The sequence below is a fragment of the Micromys minutus genome (assembly GCF_963924665.1).
Source record: "Micromys minutus genome assembly, chromosome: 27".
NCBI classification, from domain to species: Eukaryota; Metazoa; Chordata; class Mammalia; order Rodentia; family Muridae; genus Micromys; species Micromys minutus.
This window is the reverse complement of record NC_137962.1, coordinates 21,270,071-21,292,376: the sequence shown is the minus strand read 5'-3', so window position 1 is coordinate 21,292,376 and position 22,306 is coordinate 21,270,071. Positions and strand designations below refer to the sequence as shown.

The following is a 22,306-nucleotide window of genomic DNA, read 5'->3' as shown; positions in this document are numbered from 1 at the left end:
TGTCAGCTACCCACCCCGTTCCCCCAGAGGGGAAACGCCAGCAGCAGGAATCCCCTCTATTCTCCTGCACGACATCTGTGTAGCCCTTCAAGAGTCTTCTCACCAGGCTTGGTGGCGTTCATCTTCAATCCCAGCACTCAGCAGAGGCAGAGACCAAGGCCAGCCTGGTTTGCATACTAAGTTCCAGGCCAGCCAGGGCTACACGGTGAGACGCTGTCTCAAACAAACCACAGAAACAAATCATCCGTCCTTACCCATCACCCATTAGAGCAGAGAGCTGTCTCTTCTCTGCCAAGGCCAGTTCATTTTGACTGACACTTTTAGTTTTGATATCTACCTTCTAAAGACGTTTTCCCAATCACTTTTTTTTTCCGTGTTAGAAATTACCCTCAGAGCCTCGAATATGCTAAACATCAGCTCAAAAACTTCCCATGCAACTTTAAGATTATTTTATGTATGTGAGTGTTTACTTATGGTTGCACTTATGTGTGTATACCAGGTACACGCCTGGCGTCCACATGGAGGAGGACATCAGATTCCCTGAAAATGGGGTTATATATGTGAGCCATCATGTGGGTTCTAGGAATTGAAGAGCAGCCAGTGCTCCACCACTGAACCACTGCTCCAACACAAAGTTTTTCAATAACTTCCTTCAAAGACAAGGGTTGTGGTACAGTTTCCTCTGAAGCTGAAACATTCCATCTCTCAGGGAAGCTCCTTAAACAGGAAGGTGAACAACTCAATAGCTTTAGGAAGTCCCTGAAACTGACCAGATTCACTAGGCTCCTTCCCGGCGGAGTGTGAAATAAAAGCTGAGGGTTCCCCTCAGATCGGGAAAACTGAGTTGCAGTGAAGGCTCTCAGGGGAGAAAAGCTACAGAGGACTCCTGAGGCCAGCCAAGCTGCTTGGCGAGGTTTAAAACTCTGAAACACATAGAGCACGTGGAAGGACACTGCAGCCTACGGAGCAGTGAGCTCCAGGTTCCCAGCTGTGTCAGCTGCCATTCACGTGGAGCCTCCTTTGGCAATGCAGCTGTCTCTCCTATAAGTAACTCCAATAAAACTGAACAGTTCACCAGCTTGGACTTTGGATGGGTCCCCTATCTAGAGTGAGTAGAGGTGTATGTTGTGTCTCCCCAGAAAAAGTTTTGTCACACATCACCAAGTTTCTCAAAAAGAAAGAAAAACAAAAGGAAACAAGCAAACAAAAACAATACAAAAATTAAAAAAACCCAAAGGAGGCACCCTCAGGCGTGAGAGCCAGCCGGCTGAACAACTCAACTTCCACCTAGGCCCAGACCCAAGGTTCTGAGTTGACCACCCCCACAGACACCACATCTATGAACCTCTGAAGCGTGTGAAGGGGCTGGTCCTGCAGATGTAAAGCTGCAGGGTCTCCACACACAGGATAACCACAGAATAACTGGGGGGGTCCCTGTGAGGATCCAGTATTGATGTAGCAGAAGCCAGAGGCCATGAACCAGACCAATGAGTCACTGCAGTGAGCATTTGTAAGTGAAGCTGTTTGGAAAAGGGGGTACTGTGCGATAACACTGTGGCAAACAGCAGCTTTCACTGAGACATCTCGTTGTTTTTCCTTTTGTTTTCTTTGGTCCAGGGGAGGCTGCAAGGGTGGGGGCTGGGTATGGAGGGATGGGAGATGAGTAGGATTGGGGAAGAAGAGGTGAAATTCACAAAGAATTCATTAAAAAAAAAAAGAACCTAAAACTTAAAGAACAAAACGGAAGTGGATGGAGAGCGGAGGCTGCGGCTCACCCCTTCCTCACTCTGTCCGCTGCCACACTTCCTAGTCTTCGCTGCCTTCTCACATCTCCAGGAATCCCTTCTACCTGCGCTTACGTTACCAGAGCAGAGTCCCCGTCCTGTACAATCCACTGCGTGTACGCTGGGTATGGTGTCACACCATCTCAGCCTTGCTCGGGCGCAGGTGAGAGAGGCTCTCACGCTGAAAGCCAGCCTGAGATACCCGAGACCTGGCCTCAAAGAACATCTACAAGTTACAGAGGAACACGGGCTTCACTGTATTCAGGTAAGTGGCCGAGCGCATCAATTTCAGACGGTTTATTTACTTCTGCCTTTTCCTTAGCAGCGTCCGCCAGGCTAGCCCGAGGGAACCACTGTGTAGCTTCTGTCTTCGTATGCTCCTTTATTCTGGACATTCTGTTTGAGTGGAATCACACAGTAAGTGGCCTCCTGTGGCTGGCTCCTTTCACCCTGTCACAGTCTGTTCAGAGTTCACCCCGCTGTACGTTTTATTGCAGCTCATTCTGCACGGATAGGCCTGTGTGCACAGCCCAGGGTCTGCTTATCCGCTCCAGGAAGGTGTACGCCAGGGCTGTCTGCACCCTTGGGCTATTATAATATAATCTACGAGCACGTTTGCGTATGGCTGCATGCTTCCAATTTTCTTGGGGAATCTATGAGTGGAACTGCTGGTTATATGACTTCCTTCTAGTTGTCCAAGGAAGTACCAGACTGCCTTCCAAAGCTGACACAGTCTTACCATTTCCCCAACAAAGTCTGAGGGCTGCGGTTTCTCTACCCTCACCGCTTGTCACTTGCTTTCCTTATCCTCGGCACTCTTAACTGTGTGAAGCAGTTCACACTGTGGTCTGGTTTTGAGAGTCTCACTGTACAGCTCTCGATGGCCTGGAACTTGTTCTGTCTACATAAAACCCTAGCCTTGAATGTACAGAGATCCCTCTGCCTTCTGAGCGCTAGGGTTAAATATGCATACTACCATACACACTAGTGCCTGCAAATGGCCAGTAAATGTATAAATAATACCATCTCTAACCACCAGGGAAATAGAAATCCAAACCACAATGAGATGGCACCGCCTACCTGCTGTAATCGATTTATGAAATGGGCAAAAGCTGGCAAGAGCTGGCTACACACGGGGGGGGGGGGGGGCTATGGCTGGCAGGGATGTAGATGGTGTCACACTTACCAGACACAGTGCAGAGCTCTTCAAAATACTAGAGTAGAAATGACCCATGGCCGAGCAATCCCATTCTGAGCCAAAAGACATAAAATCAGTAGGCAAAGGGCTACCTGGGCCTGTGTTGACTGCCCACCATACACAACAGCCAGGAGAAGGAGTCAGGGTAAATAAACAGGTAAGTGATAAACCCAACCAGACAGACTAACACCAGAATACCATCCGGTCCTAGGAATGAAAGAAACCTTGTCATTTGCCACAGTGCAGTCTGAAGGACATGGCGTCACATGAAATAAGTCATGTGCAAAGGTAATACTTTACTTACTATATGCTCTCCTTCATGTGTGGAAGTGGAAAAAGTGGGCACAGAGAGTTCAGAACAAAACGGCAGTTTCCAGGGGCTATGGTTTTCTGGTGGGATCACACTGGTCAAGGTGTACAAAATTTCAGTTACATGGGAGGCAACGCATATACCAGTCAGCTTGACTTAGCAACTCTGAAAACATACCAAACCATCATGTTAGGTTGGGCCTGCAGGCACAGTTCTGTAATCCCAGCTACTCAGGAGGGTGAGGCAGGAGGATTTGAAGGTCAAGGCCATTCTGAACTGTAGATGGAGTTTATGGCTATCCTGGGTAACTTGGTAAGGCCCTAGATTTAATCCCTATTACAACAACAATAACAAAACCCAAACAATAACGAATACATTGTAAATCAGGAGGTGGTGGCATGCTTTAATCTTAGCACTGAAAGGCAAAGACTAGTGGATCTCTGAGTTTAAAGCCAGCTTCATCTACAGAGCAAGCTCCAGGACAGCCAAGGCTACACAGAAAAATGCTTGCTTGAAAGAAACTGAAAACCAGACCAAACAAATTCAAAACAAACAACCAAGCAAGCAAGCAAACAGCATTGTGACTCACATCTCAAATGTATGTGCTTTTTATTTGTTGATTAGTTCTCAGGGGATGAAGAAGTGCACATACAGAAGTACACATACAACATACAGAAGAGTACATACAAAAGTGCACATATAGAAGAGCACACATAGAAGTGCACACACAGAAGAGCACATACAGAAGTGCACACACAGAAGAGCACAGACAGAAGAGCACATACAGAAGTGCACACACAGAAGAGCACACACAAAAGTGCACATACAACATACAGAAGTGCACATACAACATACAGAAGTGCACATACAACATACAGACGTGCACATACAACATACAGAAGTGCACATACAACATACAGAAGTGCACATACAACATACAGAAGTGCACATACAGAAGGGCACATACAGAAGAGCACATACATCATACAGAAGTGCACATACAGAAGAGCACATACAGACATGCACATACAGAAGAGCACATACAGACATGCACATACATCATACAGACATGCACATACAGACATGCACATACAGAAGTGCACATACAGAAGAGCACATACATCATATAGAAGTGCACATACAGAAGTGCACATACAACATACAGAAGTGCACATACAGAAGGGCACATACAGAAGAGCACATACAGACATGCACATACAGAAGAGCACATACAGACATGCACATACATCATACAGACATGCACATACAGACATGCACATACAGAAGTGCACATACAGAAGAGCACATACAGACATGCACATACAGAAGAGCACATACAGACATGCACATACATCATACAGACATGCACATACAGACATGCACATACAGAAGTGCACATACAGAAGAGCACATACATCATATAGAAGTGCACATACAGAAGTGCACATACAACATACAGAAGTGCACATACAGAAGGGCACATACAGAAGAGCACATACATCATACAGAAGTGCACATACAGAAGAGCACATACAGACATGCACATACAGAAGAGCACATACAGACATGCACATACATCATACAGACATGCACATACAGACATGCACATACAGAAGTGCACATACAGAAGAGCACATACAGAAGTGCACATACATCATATAGAAGTGCACATACAGAAGTGCACATGCAGACATGTACATACAGACATGCACATACATCATACAGAAGTGCACATACAGAAGAGCACATACAGACATGCACATACAGAAGAAAGGAGGCAGAAAACTTTGGGTGCATGTGTAAATGGAATGAGTCAGTGCAGCTAGACCAGAGGTCACCCAAGAGTGAGTATTTCTCATGTTCTGATCCAGGGTGGACACAATCTGTGTTCATATCCCCCAGACACACATAAACCCAGACATGACCACCTCTGTTTATGACCCCAGCACTGGGAAAGCAGCAACAGGTGGATCCCAGGGCATCACTGGCCAGTCAGACAAGCCAGAACCTGTGAGCTTCCGGTTTAGTGAGAGAACATGTCTCAAGGAATGACGGCAGAGTGATAGACAGACCACATGCATGCACGCGCATGTACACACACACACACACACACACACACACACACACACACCCCAAACACATAGAAAGGGGAGTGGAAGAGATACTGGTATAAGCAGAGACATGCTGGGGCTTTCAGGAAAGTCGGAGGCCTTGGAGGGGATACAGGGCTGAGCTGGCTGGGTAACAAAGATGACAAAAGCCAGGACAGCTGCTCCGAGGCTGGATCAGGCTCACCACAGTCCCAGGGATGTGGCCAAATACCCTTTCAGCTCCCCATACTTGACCCCAGGACCCACTCCTCCAAGTTCTGTACCTAGTTCTCTTCTAACAGGAACAGGCTCTGGTCAGCTTCTGTACCCAGGCAGCGCCAGCAGGGCAAGCCCAGAGGTGTTCCTCCTAAGGGGCAGCCCAGCCCTGGGGGAGACAGCAGGTCTATTTCACTGGCTCCCACTCATAAGTTTTTTTTCCCCTTCAGCCTACAAATCAAAGTGTGATTTCCCAATTCTGATTCTGGCCAGAGCCTGACCAGAGGAAAGACTGAGAAAATCTATGAACTCCTCTGGGCCTGGATTTTATTCTCTGTAAAATGGGAGTAAGCCCGCTTAGACATCTCTGCCGGCAGAACACAGAAAGGTCTGTGATTGGCTGGAGCCTTCCAGCTGCGAAGGACGGCGGTCTGTGATTGGCTAGAGCCTTCCAGCTGTGAAGGATGGCGGTGTGGCTCCTGTAGCACTCAAGGTGCCTTTGGGAACTAGCAGCCTTCTTTGATGTTGCTGTTCTCAAGGCCAGAAGGCTTTCCAGGAAAGCAGTGGGGGAGGAGAGGAAGGGAAGGCAGAGCCAAGAGTGTTAGCGTCTTCTGGGGAGGGGGGCACAGGAAGTGAGGTGCTGTCTACACAGGAAATGAGAAGCAAACACCCCCAAACTTCCCTCCAGCCACAGGGAGGGAAAGCAGGTTTCAATGGTAGCACAACAGTGGGCCCAGGGTTGGGAAAACATAAGGCTCAGCCCAGGGTGGGGAGAAGGCCAGGAAGCACCTTTAGCATCACGGGTAGAGAAGGGAGAGTCTCTGCCTTGGATACAAAAGAACTCAAGGGCCTAGGCTGTCCCCACACTTGGGAAGCAGAGAAAACAGAGCCACTAAGCCAGGCTGTGAAAGCCAGCACTCTCACGTGGTGCAAGTCTTCAGCCTTGGCTGGCGCGCCTGCTCGGCACACGCCTCCGCTCACTCGCTCGTGTGAATTCACACCAAGCTGGGGCAGGCCGTGTGAGTACTCACTCCTCAAGTACCTGCGGTGTCTTTAAAGCTGAGGATTTCTGATGATTTATGGATACAGTATCGTAACTCAGTACTCGCTAGGTGTGACAACCGCATCGGGGCTGCCTTGGCCTCTCTCTGCAGCCCTTACCGTGGCTGCATTTGCAATTTACAACTGTCGAGTTGCTTGATAAATGTAGACTTTCTGGATAGGAAGTTCTGAAATATCTGCTTGCTTCATGAGTGGCCTTGCAGAGCTTAAAAAGCAGCTGGTTTGGACATGAATTCTGGCATCTGAGTGAGGACCAGCATTTGGAGGATGATTTCTGACAGGGATGTGCACTCAGGTAGGGGACCCCCGATGGATGCAGGGGCAGAGATATCTGTAAACCACTCCCCATGGAACGCTCACTTCCAAGGTCAAGGAGTGGGGGGGTGTCACGGAATGGTGATGAGGTTAGGGGTGGCGTTCTTTGGGATGGAATAAGTGTACTTATAAAAGAGGCCACAAGTTCTGGGTCTGGGGAGATGGCTCAGTGGTTAAGAGCACTGCCTGCTCTTCCAGAGGTCCTGAGTTCTAATTCCCTGCAACCACATGGTGGCTCACAACCATCTGTCATGGGATCCTGTGTCCTCTTCTGATGTGTCTGAAGACAGCTACAGCGTACTCACATACATTAAATAAATAAATAAATCTTATTAAAAAAAAAAAAAAGCCACAAGCTAGTTTATGGTGGCTCTTGCCTGCAATCTCAATGCTCAGGGGTCAGAGAGAGAGGTCCAAGATCAGCCTGGAACACATTGTGAGATCTGTTTTGAACAAGAACAAAAACAAAGCACAGACCTTAATTACAGCCTGGCTCCTCAGACCTTCCTCTAGACACTTTCTAGCCAGGAGAGTACAATGGAAGGGCTTTGTCTCTGAACCTGAGACCCGCCCCCTCTCTCACAGGACAATGACTGTGTCACAGACTTAATATTGGACTCCTCAGCCTCTAGCTGTCAGAACTTACTGTCTGTGGCCGGTGACAACTGAAGCTCATGGGGTGTTGTTAACGCAACATGAAATCCCTCCAACACTCCGGCTAGTAAGGTAACGGATGAATGGTACAGGCGACACTGTCTTTTAGAAAGATGGGGAAGAGGATTTGTACAAAGAAACTCCAGGGGCAAGCATGGCGACACATGGATGTCCTGCTAACACTTGGGAAGCTGAGGCAGGACAGTTATATTTCCAGATCCTGCTAGGCTGGCTCCACAGTGAGGTCCTTCCTCAAAAAACGAAAAAGAAGGGAGAAGAGGAGGAGGGAGGGGAGGAGGGAGGGGAGGAGAGAGAGGAGGAGGAGGGAGAGGAGGAGGGAAAGAAGGAGGAGGAAGAGAAGGAGCTCTAAACCGCAAGAATAACACACACTTCTCATGCTATAACCCCAGTACAGACCTACTTAACACCTGCTCTAAAATATCTCCCCCGCCCTTTGGAGACAGGGTCTCACCCTATTATGTAGGCCAAACTGGCCTCTTAAAGACATGTGTCACCATGCCTAGCTAAAATAACTTTTGAAATGTTAGAAGGATTCTGGGAGGCAGAACTAGACACATCCCGAGTTCCAGGACAGCACAGGGCTACATGGAGGGACCCTGTTTCAAGGTGTCTCTGGACGTAGTTTAAAAGTACACGCCTTGTGTCTGGGATGTGTTCTTAAGGCCCTGGGTCCAGTCAAACAAAACCCCCAAAACTCAACTCAAAACAAACAAAAACAGTAAAAAAAAAAAAAAAAAAAAAAAAGCCAAACTACTTGACCAAGTATTGTTTTGAGACAGTCTTGATGAATCACATGCCTGGACCATCACGATGGGCTATGTTTGATCTAAAGCTTCTGCCAGCTGTGTTCATCTATAGTCCTGTGAAAGTAAGTAGAGAAAACACCCCAGGAGCAGGTGAGGCGGCATGTGGGGGCCTTTGACCATGGGCATCTGTGCTGGCTGGTTTTGTGTCAACTTGACACAAGCTGGGGTAATCATAGAGAAAGGAGCCTCGGTTGAGGAAATGCCTCCATGAGATCCAGCTGTAAGGCAGTTTCTCAACTAGTGATCAAGGGGGGAGGAGGGGAGGATCCAGACCTTTGTGGGCGGTGCCATCCCTGGGCTGGTAGACCTGGGTTCTATAAGAAAGCAGGCTGAGCAAGCCAGGGGAAGCAAGCCAGTAAGTAACATCCCTCCATGGCCTCTGCATCAGCTCCTGCTTCCTGACCTGCTTGAGTTCCAGTCCTGACTTCCTTTGGTGATGAACAGCAGTGTGGAAGTGTAAGCTGAATAAACCCTTTCCTCCCCAACTTGCTTCTTGGTCATGATGTTTGTGCAGGAATAGAAACCCCGGCCAAGACAGCACGGCTGCCTTGCTTCCTTTTTCCCGGGGGAAGAGGAGGTTTTTATAACCTCATCTGGAATGGGCACAGCAGCACCCACTTCTCAGAAACTTGTGAGAGCTACTTCTACATTAGTAAGAGCTGTGTTCATGTGGAACAGCGGTTTTAACTTTCCTAAGGCTGTGACCCTTTAATGAGCACAGTTCCTCGTGCTCTGGTGAGCCCCCCCCCCAAGCCATAAAATTATTTTCGTTGCTACTTCCTAACTGTAATTTTGCTACTGTTATGAATTGTGAGCCACCACATGGTTGCTGGGAATTGAACTCAGGACCTCTGTAAGAACAGCCAGTAACTCTTAACTGCTGAACTATCCCTCCAGTCCTTATGAATAGTAAAGTAAATATCTGTGGTTTCGGAATGTGTTCGACCCGTCCGAGAACCACGGGAGTAGACCCTTGGAAAGACAGCAGAGTCTAGTCAACAGTGGGAAAAGCAGACTCCCCCCAACCAGGCTACACTCAACTTGTGAGCTAAGAAGTGGGTCCAGGGGAGACTTCTAAGTCAGGTGGGGATGAGATACAGCCAGCCTGCTGGAAATGCCTGGCGTTACTGTGGGCAGGTTCCAGGGGTGTCTCAACAGATCTCTGCACAAAAGGACCAACTGCAGCCCCTCTATCAACCCAGCTGGTGTGAAGTGAATCAGCCTTCAGAAATTTAGCCCCTGAGAGTCCAGAGCCCTTCACAGCTTGCCCCTGGGTTGGGGGTGGGGGTGTCAGAAGCGAGTTAAGGCTGAAATAGCAGAGAAGTGCAGAGCGGCAGGAACTGCTCAGGCTCTGCAGGCTACAGTACAAACAGCAGCGTGGTATCCAACCTCCTCCAAAGGGCCTTTTGTTTCGCTTTGTTTGTTTTGTTTTATTTTAAGTGTGTCTGAGATGGAACCCAGGGCTTTTCAGGCTCTTGACTACTGGTTTGTATGTCCCTGTATTTTTTCCTTTCTAAATTAAAAAAAAACGCTTAGTCGAGTACTGCCAAACTCCCAGAGCTCAAGGACCGGCACGAGGCTCAGGGTGCCGTGCCTAACTGGGTCCTTGTAAGCTCCTACCGGGATTTTAGAAATCAGTAATGACAGCGATGATAATTCACCTTAATAACAGCCTGGCCTCCTCGGATGCCTTTCATCTGCGTAGCTCCCAGAGCTGAGAAGAAAATGGTAATTATGGAGCAGGTGCCACACCCCAATGATGATGTGTTATTAATTCATGAGGACTGGCTGGGAAACTGAGGCCCAGAGAGAAGGATCTCACTCCACGGAGGCATTAGTTCCTCTTCTCCAGGTTTGGGAAGGCGTGAAAGGCAAGCAAGTGTGTTCACTCCAAATGTGGGCTGGGAAGAAGGTAAAGACAGCCTCCCATATGTGTCCCAAGCTACCCTAAGGCTGCTGCAGGACCAGGCGGACAGCCCGGGCAGGGAGTTAGGGCCTTTGTCGTTGAGTCCCTGCTCCACTCTTGGAGTATAGAGAAACAGGCCGACGGCTGCCTAAGCCATCCTTAGAGTGCACTCAGAGACCACCAGGTAAGATAATCCCACATCACAAGCACAGTATAAGAGGCTGCAACAGTGTCAGGGAGTGGGCAACCTGCAGCTGGGTGGGGCTCTGAGCAAGAGCATGTCAAGAGGTGTGGGGACTTGGAGCTATACAGCTCAGGGTGCCCTGGCATCTGTTCAGTCCCCAGCACAGAAAAAAATGTCACTGAAGGCCATTTCCTGGGAGCGAGCTTACTGTAACATCTACCCACCTTTGGCTGTCCCCTCTGCACACGGCTTCAGGCCGGCCAGCCTCAGCCATGCCTCAAGACGGGACTGTCGTTTCTGCCTAGCAACAGCTGCACCCTTCGCTCTCTCAGGGACTCCACCAATAACTGCTTTCAGATAATGAGATACTTCCCACAGCAAGGCCCGCCTGGTCCCTACTGTGGGATGTTGCAGAGGCTGCCCAGATAGCGTGATGTTCAAGAGGGCAGGCAGAGACCCACAGTGGCTCTTTCCTGTTTTTATCCAAGAAGAGAAGCAGTGAAAACGCAAACTAGGAGAGCAGATAACAAGATCCTGCAGGTACAACCCACTGTGTGCCTGGCACTGTGTCGCCGTTGGGACAACCAAAACTGCATCTCTCGGGACACCGTCTCTTCTGGTGTTCCAGCACAGGGTCTAGGGCATAAGATGTTCAATGGGACTCAAAGTTTTCCTCCGTCGTGAGAAAGCTGACCAGAGAGAGGACTTGGAGAACCCTAGTCCATCACTCTACAGCTACCCAGGCTCAAGAACTGGCTTTCTCTGCTTTGAATACAACCAGGTCTCTCAGGAACCGGAAACTAAGGCAGTACGCAGGCATGTGGAGGCACTGACCAGAGGCCGGACTCCCACCTTGGAGCCTCACTACCACCTGAATCACATTTTACCTGACTGCTAGTGTCCGAATCTGTGTGCGTGTGAGGGGAGAGCTGTCGAGTCAGAGTCTTACTATGTAGTGCTGGCTGGCTATGTAGACCAGGCTGGCCTCAGTCACAGAGATCCACCTGCCTCTGCCTCGGGAGTGCTGGGGTTAAAAGCGTACACCACCACTGCCTGGCCAGTTTTCCCATTTTAACTTGAAGGTGGGTCTTGGACTACATTTTCTCTCAGATCCCTTCCAGCTTGTGGAAGCTCTATGTTGTTTTGATGTGGTGGCAGATCTCGGGTTGATTTACATAAATTTGCATGTTCAGTCAAAAAAAAAAAAAAAAACCCAAACTTTAAGTATAGAAAATCCAATCAGTCCATTAGTGCAGCCAGACAGGCTGGAGGAGCTTGCCAGGTTCAGGGAAGGGGCTGTCAAGGCAGACAGTGGTAGCAAGGGCACTTGGGGGAGGGGCTGGGGACTCAGGAGGCAGAAAGAACCTGCTCTGAGAGATACAGCTCTGGTGACCCAGGTCTGGGCACCAGAAGCCCTCACCCTTCACTTAGGCTGTCCTTTCTCCTTTACAGGGCCTTGGGCTGCCAGCCTCAGAGCCATTCCTCAAGATGGGATTGCTGATTCTGCCTAGCAACAGCTGCACCCTTCGCTCTCACAGGGACTCCACCAATAACTGCTTTCTGGGAAACTGACTTCCCTGGGAGTTTCCATTATCCATGTCAAGGGCTTCACAACAGTGAGGGAGGTTTCTTAGGATTTAACCTACAAGCCTTCTGTTGATGCTTCACTCACACAGGCTGCCAGGGCTGGGGCTAGAGGGCTCCCAGGACCTAGGAAAGCTGACAGTGAAGGACAATGCAGGAGAATGTGCCTCACAACCCCCTTCAATTGAGAGCCCAAGGATGAAAACAAATGAAGGCATGAAGCTGTTTGGTTCTTGGGCCGGAAAGCAAGTTCTGACCTGGAGCTCCAGAGTCCTGAGAAAGCCCTACCTCAAAGAGGTAAGTGGCTGGGCAAAGCAGGGCAGGGGCAGCTTACCCCTGCTGCTCAGGCGCTGGGGCGAATACAGAGGTGCAGTGTGTAGAGCCAGTAGGCAGGATGGGCAACAGCAGTGGGGCCCTGCTTGCCCTCTTCCCACAAGAGGGTGGATGAATGTGCTGCCCTCCCTGGCTCAGATCCTAAAACAAGTCCCAACAGCTGAGATACAAACTGTCTGCTGGGAATCTGCCTACCTCTCTGGCCCTTGGCTGCCTCCTCCTCTCTCAAACCCTCCCCAAAGACCCAACTCAAAGACTGGCCCAGTCATGATGTCTCACCTTGATGGGTGGGCCGAACCTGAGCCAGCAGGAGTTCATATACCCCAAGGCACCAGGGTAAGCAGAAAAGACCTATTCACAAGCAGAACAAAGTTCTGTTTCTCTCAATCCAAAATTCTAATCCTAATAAACTGTGGCCCAGCATTTTAGCTCTCTAGTCTGCTGGAGGACTCTTCTCCCCTTGAGTCACCACCTCCCAGTGGGGAGTGGGGAGGGGGAAGGTTAGATCTTTCTGGTCCTACTACCGAGTTCTGAAAATGAAGGAAATTGGACCCAATAGAAGCAAACTATCTTGCTCAAGGTCACAGCCCAGGCTGCAAGTCCAGGCTGCAGAGCTCCTGACTGGCTATCCTGACAGCAACTCAGTGCACATACACAAATATTCTCCACCTTAGGATGGCTTGCCTCCCTCTCTGTGAAGCTGGACTCTCTCCCAAAGCCTAGAGCTGGAGAATACTGTAAAAACAAAGACACCTTAGGTAGTCCACAGGCACTGGAAACAAAACCAAACAATCTATGTGGGAATACTTCTCTTTAGACCAGGAACTCCGCTCACCTCACACAAGGGATGGGTTTTAAAAATCTGAGAGCCAGGCTTTCAGGCCAGATTGGGAAGGGGTCCTGTAAGATAGAAGAGGGTCTACAACAAAGCAATTGTGTAATGCTCACTTCCCCTCAGAGGCCTGAGCATACAATAGTGAGAGATTCCTTCCTCACGGTTCCTCAAACCAGTCCTGGTTGCCGGCCTCTGTCTCCAACCACTTCCTCTGGCTGACAATTGTGTTTAAGCAGGAGGGCCCACTGGAGAAGGGGAGAGTTCCCGGAGAGGGAAATCAGAGATTGTCTCCAAACCCAAGGAAGCTCTCAAGCCTAAAACCTCCAGCTCCTGAGGAAGGCGGTCTTTTTTAACAAGCAGCTGTTGGGCAGGCTGGGTGGGTTCATCTGAGCCCTCTGAAAAACCAGACCTATGAGGAGATGAAGGCCTTCTGTGCCCTTGGGACAGCGCCAAGGCTAGAGAGACAAGAGGGGCCTTCCGCCCAGAGAAGGGAGGGAGCGGGGGTCCCAACTGCCGCTTTCCTGGGCCTACTAAACCAAGGGAATGTCAGGTACAGATAAATTCTCTGCATTCTTTTTAGCACCCCAGCCAAAACCCAGAAAGCCTTTTCAGTCAGGGCTGCCCTGTCCCTTCTCCAACCCAACCCTTCTCCAATTCAGCGTGCAGGTTGTCGGGTTCCCTTCTTCCCACAGCCCCTCAGAGCCTCAGCAGGGTTGTTCCCAAGACCCGGTCACTCCGCCTTTCCCCGCCTCCCCCACGCCCTACAGCCCCGGGCCACAGGGACTGGAAGGAGTACGAAGGGGTGCCCCGGGCTGCAGTCTGCGCCTGCGCCTTGGGGAGAGCCCCCCTCCCTCCGCAACCCAGCACCGCTAAACGGTACCGGGACCGTGGGATACGGGGAGGGTGGGATGCGCAGTGGGGGCAAGGTCAGTGCTTTCAAAGAGGGAGGGACACCCGCCACCGGAACATCCCCCACTCCCGAAAGTTTCCCTTCCGGGGCCACCGAGTGTGCGCGAGGATGGCGCAGGGGGCGGGAGGGGGTGGGGTGGGGGGGTGGACAAAGTCACAACAGGACCCATCCTGGGAGAGTGCGGCGCCTGGGGCTGGCAGGCGTCGAGGTGTGGGCCGGAAGCCCCTTCCAGTCAAAGCTGCCACGAGAGCCTTTCACTCCACACTCCGCGGCCCTCGCCCGGGGCACGCGGCCCCCCACCTCACAGCCCGTTAAACGCCAAACAGGGCTAAACTTACCGAAATCGGGTGCTGAGCTCGGCTGGCTTGGTCCACAGGGTCCATGGCCGCATCTCGGGGGCGGGCGAGTGGGGGGGGGCAGAAAAAGGGGGGTACCGGAGCCGCCTCTTGATGTCAAGGCTTTAAAGGGGCCAATGAGCCCCGCCCCTCGCCCGGACTCCGCCTCCCTCTTCCCACTCAGCCAATCCGAGCCCAGTCTGGGTGCGCGCCCCTCCCAGCTCTGTCCAGATGTTCCCAGGACGAGAGCTAAGTCTGCCGGGCCGGCGCGCGCCGCTTCCGCCCGGGTGGGCAGGGCCTCCCCTCCCCCCTGCGGAGAAACACTCTTCCTCGGGCCGGAGCTGACCTGCAAAACCTACGCGGTGCTGGGTGATGGGATGCCAGGCCCGGCCGAGTGGGACCGGAACCGGGGCATTTAGAACAGAGAAAACTAAGTAGGTTCGCGCGGGCCCACGGGCATGCGCGTCTGCTTCTGTGGGTCTGGGCGTGCACGTGTATGTGGTTGAGAGCGTGTTTGTAATTTGCTGCATACGTGTTAGGTGCAAATCTACAGGAAGAGGCTTGGGTGTCTCCCTGGCCTCAAACGCACCCGCCTCCCTTTTCCATCTCTAGGTTGGGGACCTCCTAGAAATCTGGAAACTGGAAGCGAGGAACAGGCACATGGGTAGTAAGCAGTGCTGGCTTAAGAGGCAAAGCAGACCCAGGCGTGTTTGCTCATGAGAAATCCTCGCACTTGTGAGGCAGAGGCAGAGGCAGGCAGAACTCTAGTGCAGAAAAAAGAGACTGTCTTGGTTTTTAGCTACTCTCTATCAGGGACGAGGGAAGTGCAGTTCAGTCACTGGTACGGAGGAAACAAGCTAATTAACTCATATAGGCCCTTGCAGCTTAAGCGCTCAGTACTGTTGTCATTGGTCTATTTGTTGTTACTGTTTACTCTAACCCTGGTTAGCCAAGAACTCAAGATATAGGCCAGGCTGACCTTGAACTTGCCATGGTCTTATAGCTTCTGTCTCCATTTTGGTCCTTAAATACTTATTTGCCCTTCGGTGGATACCTTATAATCCTCAACTACCTGATCTGTACTAACTGACCTGGATGGGCAGGTTCTGAAATCCACACAGGGGAATTCAAAGGTATCTTTGGACACAATGTGTATTTTATTAATATTGCTTCTGTTATGGGTGTACAAATGAGACTTAAGGCGAAATTAGTGCAGTAAAAGAACATAAGCCGTAAGGGAATATAGGTTGCTCAGGTTGGCTAGGATTGGAGTCTGAAGGTTGAAGAACTTGAATAGGATCCAGGCAGGAATAAAGACAAGTGATTGACAAGGAGCTAATTGCCAGTGTGGGATGGCAAGCAAATCCCCTTGGTAGAAGGGGGAGAACGGTTTTTGTTTTGTTTTTGTTTTTTTAAAGATTTAAATGTTATGAGTACACTGTTGCTGTCTTTCTTCAGACACATCAGAAGAGGGCATCAGATCCCATGACAGATGGTTGTGAGCCACCATGTGGTTGCTGGGAATTGAACTCAGGACCTCTGGAAGAGCAGTCAGTGCTCTAACCACTGAGCCATCTCTCCAGCCCCTGAAAGGGGGTGGGGGGGGAGTTAATGCAAGAAGTTTTGTCTGGATGCAGAATGTGTGTGTAGATAAAGGATAAATAAACAACAGAAAAACCTCAGGTGTCACTGTAATTCAGGCTGACTTCCGACGCTGTCCTGTCTCATGCTCTGGGTGTTAGGACTGCAGGAGTGTCCTCAGGCCTGGAGCTTTACACACGCCAAGCACGCACTCTGTCTGGGAGTCAAATCCACGGACTTCCACTCCCTCTTCACCCTGTGTCTTGATGTTCGATTATGGCGCCTTTGGACACTACAGGATTGATTGATCCTTGCCGAGTCATCCAATATTGACTGAATAGGGATTAATGGGCTGGCCCGTGGAGTATAACACTAACTAGACACATTCTGTCCTCAAAGCACTTTGAAGCCCAACATGAATGATGTATTTGCTGTCCTTGCGCCCTGGAATGGAAATCTTAAGTCTGTCAGGCATTTCTAACCATTTGGAATGTTTGTAAGTAACTGAATTTTTGGAAGCAAACAACATCTAGATTTGGTTTTGTTGTTGTTGTTTTTAAACAAACAATAAACCTCTACACAGACTTTATTTGGGTGACTAGTTAATAGTCAGTAATCAATAAGTTCATTGGTTTTGCTCGTTTTGTTTTTCCAATACTGAGGCTAGAACCCTGGACCTTACACACAGGTTTTTTTTTGTTTTTGTTTTTGTTTTTTTTGTTTTTAAACAAACAACCTCTATACAGACTTTATTTGGGTGACTAGTTAATAGTCAGTAATCAATTAGTTCATTGGTTTTGCTCGTTTTGTTTTTCCAATACTGAGGCTAGTTCTGGACCTTGCATACGGGGGACAAGAACTCTACCACCTTGGTTGGGTTTTTGAGATTGGGTGTACTGGAATTCCCTCTAGACCAGGCTGGCCTTAAACTCAGAGATCCACCAGCCTTTGCCTCCCGAGTGCTGGGATTGAAGGCGTGCACACAGCTTAGAGTGTTTTATTTTTGTTTCGTGGACGTGCGTGCTCACCTTTATGTAACAAACACAGGCAGATCATTTGTACGTGGCAGACTTACGCTCCGCACACCTTCATCCTTAGAGAGGAGTCCTGAACCTGTAAGCAGTTCCCCAGGTTATTCTCTCAGATGAGGCTTGCTACATTTTGATTTCATTTTACTAAACAGTTAATTAAAACTTTGAAGCCTAGAGTTGATTATTCTCCGTTCTTATTGTGCATCACTAATCACATCCTTTCCTTGTTTGGCAAGACAAGCTAGGTTCCTTGGGGGCCAGGACTCTGTAACCCTGGCTGTCCTGGGACTTGCTCCAGGCTCGTCTCAGACTCAGAGATCCAGCTGCCGCTGCCTCCCATGTGCTAGGACTAAAGGTGTGCAGTGTGTCACTGCTGCCTGACCAAAAGCAGAATCGTACCGTTCTTACCTTGTAGGCTGGTGACTCTGGTAGACCAGGTTAGAATCAAACTCAGAGAAATCTACCTGCCTTTGCCTCCCAGGTATATAGGCCACTGGTTGTTGCAACGTTGTTTTGTGTTTACTATTTATTTTTAGTGTATTTTATGTAAACGGACATTTGTTTGCATGTTGCGTTTTGCACATCAGAAGAGGACATTGGAACCCATGGGTGTGAGCCACCATGCTTGTGCTGGGACTTGAACTCAGGACTTCCAGAAGAGAAGTCAGTGCTCTAACCACTGAACTATGTCTCCAGCCCTGCATTGCAACCTTGCCTTTATTTTTAATTTTAAACGTGTGTGTGTGCACGTGCACGAGCGCGTATAAGTGCACACATGTGCGCACATGTGCACACACTCACACCAACACTATGCCATTGGTACATGTAGAGGTCAGAGGACAACTTTCAGGAGTTGGCTCTGTCCTCCCACTTTGTCGAGACAGGATTTCTCTTGATTCTGCTCCGCTGTGTCCTTCAGACTCCCGGACATCTTGCTTCCTAGGTTGTGGGAACGTATAGGACTTTTCATGGTCCTGGTGACTGAACTGAGCACTAGGCTGGTATTGCCAGTGCTTTCAACAGTCATGCCCTGGAGATCTGTTGTCTCCTCTGCAGCACTAGGATCACAAGTGTGTGGCACCATCAGGTTTTTTGTTTTGTTTTGTTCAGTGGTTTTTGAGGATCAAGGGTGGTTCTCCTTGCTTGTCTGGCAGGCAGTTTTCTGCCCTAGTGTATTCTTTTTCTTCTTACAACTATACTTCTGGTTCTCCCATACTTTGTTTCCGATTGTTCAGGTAATTGTAACTTTTTAACTTTACACATATACCCTGGCTTACTTATGTGAGGATATCCACAGGATAAACTCTTTACCATATAATTTGTAAGAATACTATACCTTTTTAATAAATATTGATAACTGTCTTCCAGAATAGCATCCCCACTGACAGGGTGCAAAGACTCTGTTTTCTTCTTATGCACATGGGTATTTTGCTTGTGTGTACGTACACCACAGACATGCCTGGTACCCATGAAGCTCAGAAAAGGGCTTCGGATCCCCAGGGCTGGGGTTGCAGAAAGTTGTGAAAGCGACACGTGGGTGCTGAGAATTGAACCCAGGTCCTCTGAAGGGCAGCCAGCACTCATAAATCACTGAGCCATCTCCCTAGCCCCCTTTCAGTCATGTAAGAAACAACAGTGAAATCCAGAAGCCTGTCAGTACTGGACTAATCCAAAAATGGACTCGCTGCTTTATTAAGATGTCATTAACAAGGTTAAGCAGGTTTCCAGTCAGGCTTCCCAGTTCACACTTTAACCTTAGCATTTGGGAGACCGAAGTAGGGGGACGGCTTTAAGGTCAAGGCCAGCCACAGGCCCTGCTTCAGAATAAGCATCATCTCAAGTGTCAATCTGCCTGTTTTCTTTCTTCCTTCAATTATTTATTTTATGTATGAGTACACTGTAGCTGTCTTCAGACACACCAGAAGAGGGCATCAGATCCCATTATAGATAGCTGTGAGCCACCATGTGGTTGCTGGGAATTGAACTCAGGGTCTCTAGAAGAGTAGTCAGTGCTCTTTACTGCTGAGCCATCTCTCCAGCCCTCCTCTACCCCCTTTTTATTTTTGAAACAAGTCTCTCTGTGTAGTCCTAGCTGTCCTGGAACTCATGTAAAACAGAGATCCCCCTGCCTCTGCCTCCCAGTGCTGGGATTGAAGGGATGAGCCACAGTGCCTGGCCTGCTATTGTTTTCTATATTTTTTTTCTGATAGATCCAAAAATTCTGTATGAGATCACTTCTTTGCCATACGCATTAAAATAATTTTAGTTGGTTCTCATGAAATTGTTCTCCCCCTTTAGTCAAATATGTTGCTTTAGCCTGTGGTTTCTGAGTACTTTGTTGTGTGGAAAGGACTCCGAACTTAACACTTGCCTCTGTTCTGACACCTGCCTGTTAGGAGCCCATTTTGTGTGCTCTGTGCCGTGTGCTCTGGACACGTGGTCCCTTTCTCTGGGCTCACAGGGCCTGCTCCTTGCCCGTCATTCCACATCCCTCCAGGAACATCTTACCTGTCATCCCGAGTCTCCTGTATGTGCTGCAGAGGTCTGGCCCTTTTCCAAAGCTCTGTGATCACGTTAGCTAGTCAGCATCTGCTTTTGGATGCAGGGTCTCAACACATAGCATGGGTTGGCCTGGAACTCAGCTGTACAGTTCATGCAGTCCCCAAACTCAGCCTCCTAAGGTCTGAGATTACGCCCAGCTCACGATTTCGTAAGCATTGAGGTTTGTCCAGGCTCATTCTCTATGTCTGTCGTGAGCCCTAAAAAAGTTTGATGTACTTGGCGCTGGAGCCTTAGTTATGCTGGTTTGACATAAAGATGATGTTCTTGTGGTCTTGGGGCTCTCACAGGGACTCGAGCAGCCACTGTCTGTTTGCTTCCAGGGCCTCCCCTTTGAGTACTAATTGCACATTTTCTTCTGACTGTCACACCGACTGTAATGGAAATGCATCGAATGGTTCCTCCTACCCAGCTACTCACTCAGTTGCTCGCCACTAGCAAACAGGTCCGACTCAGACCTAAAGGCTTTCATGGTTGACTTGTTCTCATTGTATGTGTGGAAGTGAAGCCTCCACATATCTTTGGTCACTGGGGCCATTTTCTGCTTTTGGGTTGTTTGGGACAGCTGGGCGTGGTGGCACACGCCTTGAATCCCAGCCCTCTGGAGGCAGAAGCTGTGGGGTGGATCTCTGTGGGTTGGAGGCCAGCCTGGTCTAAAGAGTGAGTTTCAGGAAAGCCAGGGCTACAGAAACAAAAACAAAACCAAAACAGTTGTTTGGGCCAGGTTCCATTTGAGGCCCTCTGAGCCAGTCCTGTAGTGAGAAGCTCCTGTTAGTCACTGCTTTGTTGCTGTGACAGATCACAAACCTAGTGGTTTGGAACAACGTACACTTATTTTTAGAATCACAGCAGCCAGAAATCGAATCAAAACTTACGGTATCAGAGCTGCACTCCTTCTAGCGTGGGGTGGGGGTGGGATGTGTTTTCTTGCCTGCATTCCTTGGTTTGCAGTCCTCATTACCACCCAAACTTCTGTTATTACAACTGCTGTGGTTAGATCTCCCTTTTAAAAGGGATTGCAGCTACCCTCCCTGTCTCAGCATCCTTAGTCCCATCAGTAAAGCCCCTCTGTTATCGGGATGGTATGTGGACCTCTTGGGAGTTGCTTATATGGCCCGTCATGATGCTAATATAGCCTTTGCACCGTCTTGGTGAAGGGAGAAGGGAGCCCAGCAGAGCCATGAGGCAGAGTTTCAAGGTGCAGAGAACATAGACTTAGCTCCGTCTCCCACTGTGATCAATTTGTGGCTGCCCAAAGTTGGCCTCTTTTCCCTTCCTTCCAGTTCCACTGTCCCCAGCATCTAAAATGTTCGGTGGCCCTGACTTGGAGCTCACAGAGACACTTCCTTATCCTGAGCAAACAAATGATGAGACCCAGTAAGATTTTCTGCCACAAACAGGACCTTCACTGTGAATGTACTTAATGCTATAGAACTTAAAAATGGCCAGCATGCGGGCTGGAGAGATGGCTCCCAACCAGTTAACTCCAGTCCAAGGGGATCTGATGCCCTCTTCTGGACTCTTTGGGGACTGCATGCGCATGGTGCGTAGATATTCCTGCAGAGGAAACAAAGAACACAGAAAGTAAATTAAAATTTTAAAGTTGCTGGCATTGCAAAGAAAGAAAGCAAGGCTGGGCAGGACAGTGGGAGCCTTTAATCGGGACACTTGGGAGGCAGAGGCAGGAAGATCTCAGTTCAAAGCCAGCCTGGTCAATACACTCCAAGACAGCCAAGGCTACATGGAGATGCCATGTCTTAAAGAAACAAAACCACTGCAGAGCCAGGCTGGGGATGCTGCTCACTGGCAGAATGACTGCCAAGCACCTGCAAAGTTCTGTGCTGTGCTTAGTCCTGAAAACTAGGGGGGGGGGGGGCGGAGGAAAAGTGAGACTACTAGAGCTATATCGCAGACCAAATCGGTATCTACCTTAGGGTTCGTAATTTAAATTCCATTTTATTGTGGGGGATGAGAAGACTGGGGATCAAACTTTGTAAGTATTTGGTGAACACTCTGCAGTTAAACTCTACTCTGAGCCATAAATATCTGTTGTCATTACTTTTTTTTAGAAGACAGGGACTCCTAGACTAGCCTCAAACTACGTAGCCGAAGCTGTCCTTGAATTCCCTGACCCTCCTGTCCCCACCTGCCAAGTGCCTAGATTCAGGTATCTGCCACTACACTCAGCTCCTAAGTAGTTTTTAAATGCCAGTTGGCCAGTCCAGCACCTCATCATCACACACAGATTTCACTGTGAGGCTTTGCCTCAAGGCTGAAGAAACCAGATCAGATTTTTAAGGAGCTCAAAGAAATGACAGTCTTTTTTCTTTTCTTTTTTTTTTTATATTTATTTTTTATTTATATGAGTACACTGTAGCTGTCTTCAGAGATGGTTGTGAGCCACCATGTGGTTGCTGGGATTTGAACTCAGGACCTTCAGAAGAGCAGTCAGTGCTCTTCACCGCTGAGCCATCTCTCCAGCCCCCCTTTTCTTTTCTTTTCTTTTTCTTTTTTTTAATAAATAACCCCTTAGAGCTAGAGATGAGGTTCGGTCATAGAATCGATGCCGAGCACACCCGATACCCTAAGGAT

At 49.1% G+C, this 22,306-nt stretch overlaps 1 protein-coding gene across 1 annotated transcript in view; it reads right to left on the bottom strand.

Annotated features, from left to right (window-relative positions):
- Positions 1 to 14,988, bottom strand: part of NCKAP5L (NCK associated protein 5 like) — a 35,278-nt gene extending 20,290 nt beyond the window's left edge. The window contains exons 1-2 of the mRNA XM_080939093.1: positions 14,890 to 14,988; positions 14,547 to 14,599 (exon numbers count right to left, since the gene is read on the bottom strand). The gene's annotated coding sequence lies outside the window, so the exon portion shown is untranslated. The remainder of the gene's footprint in view (positions 1 to 14,546; positions 14,600 to 14,889) is intronic.
- Between the last annotated feature and the right edge of the window lie 7,318 nt (positions 14,989 to 22,306).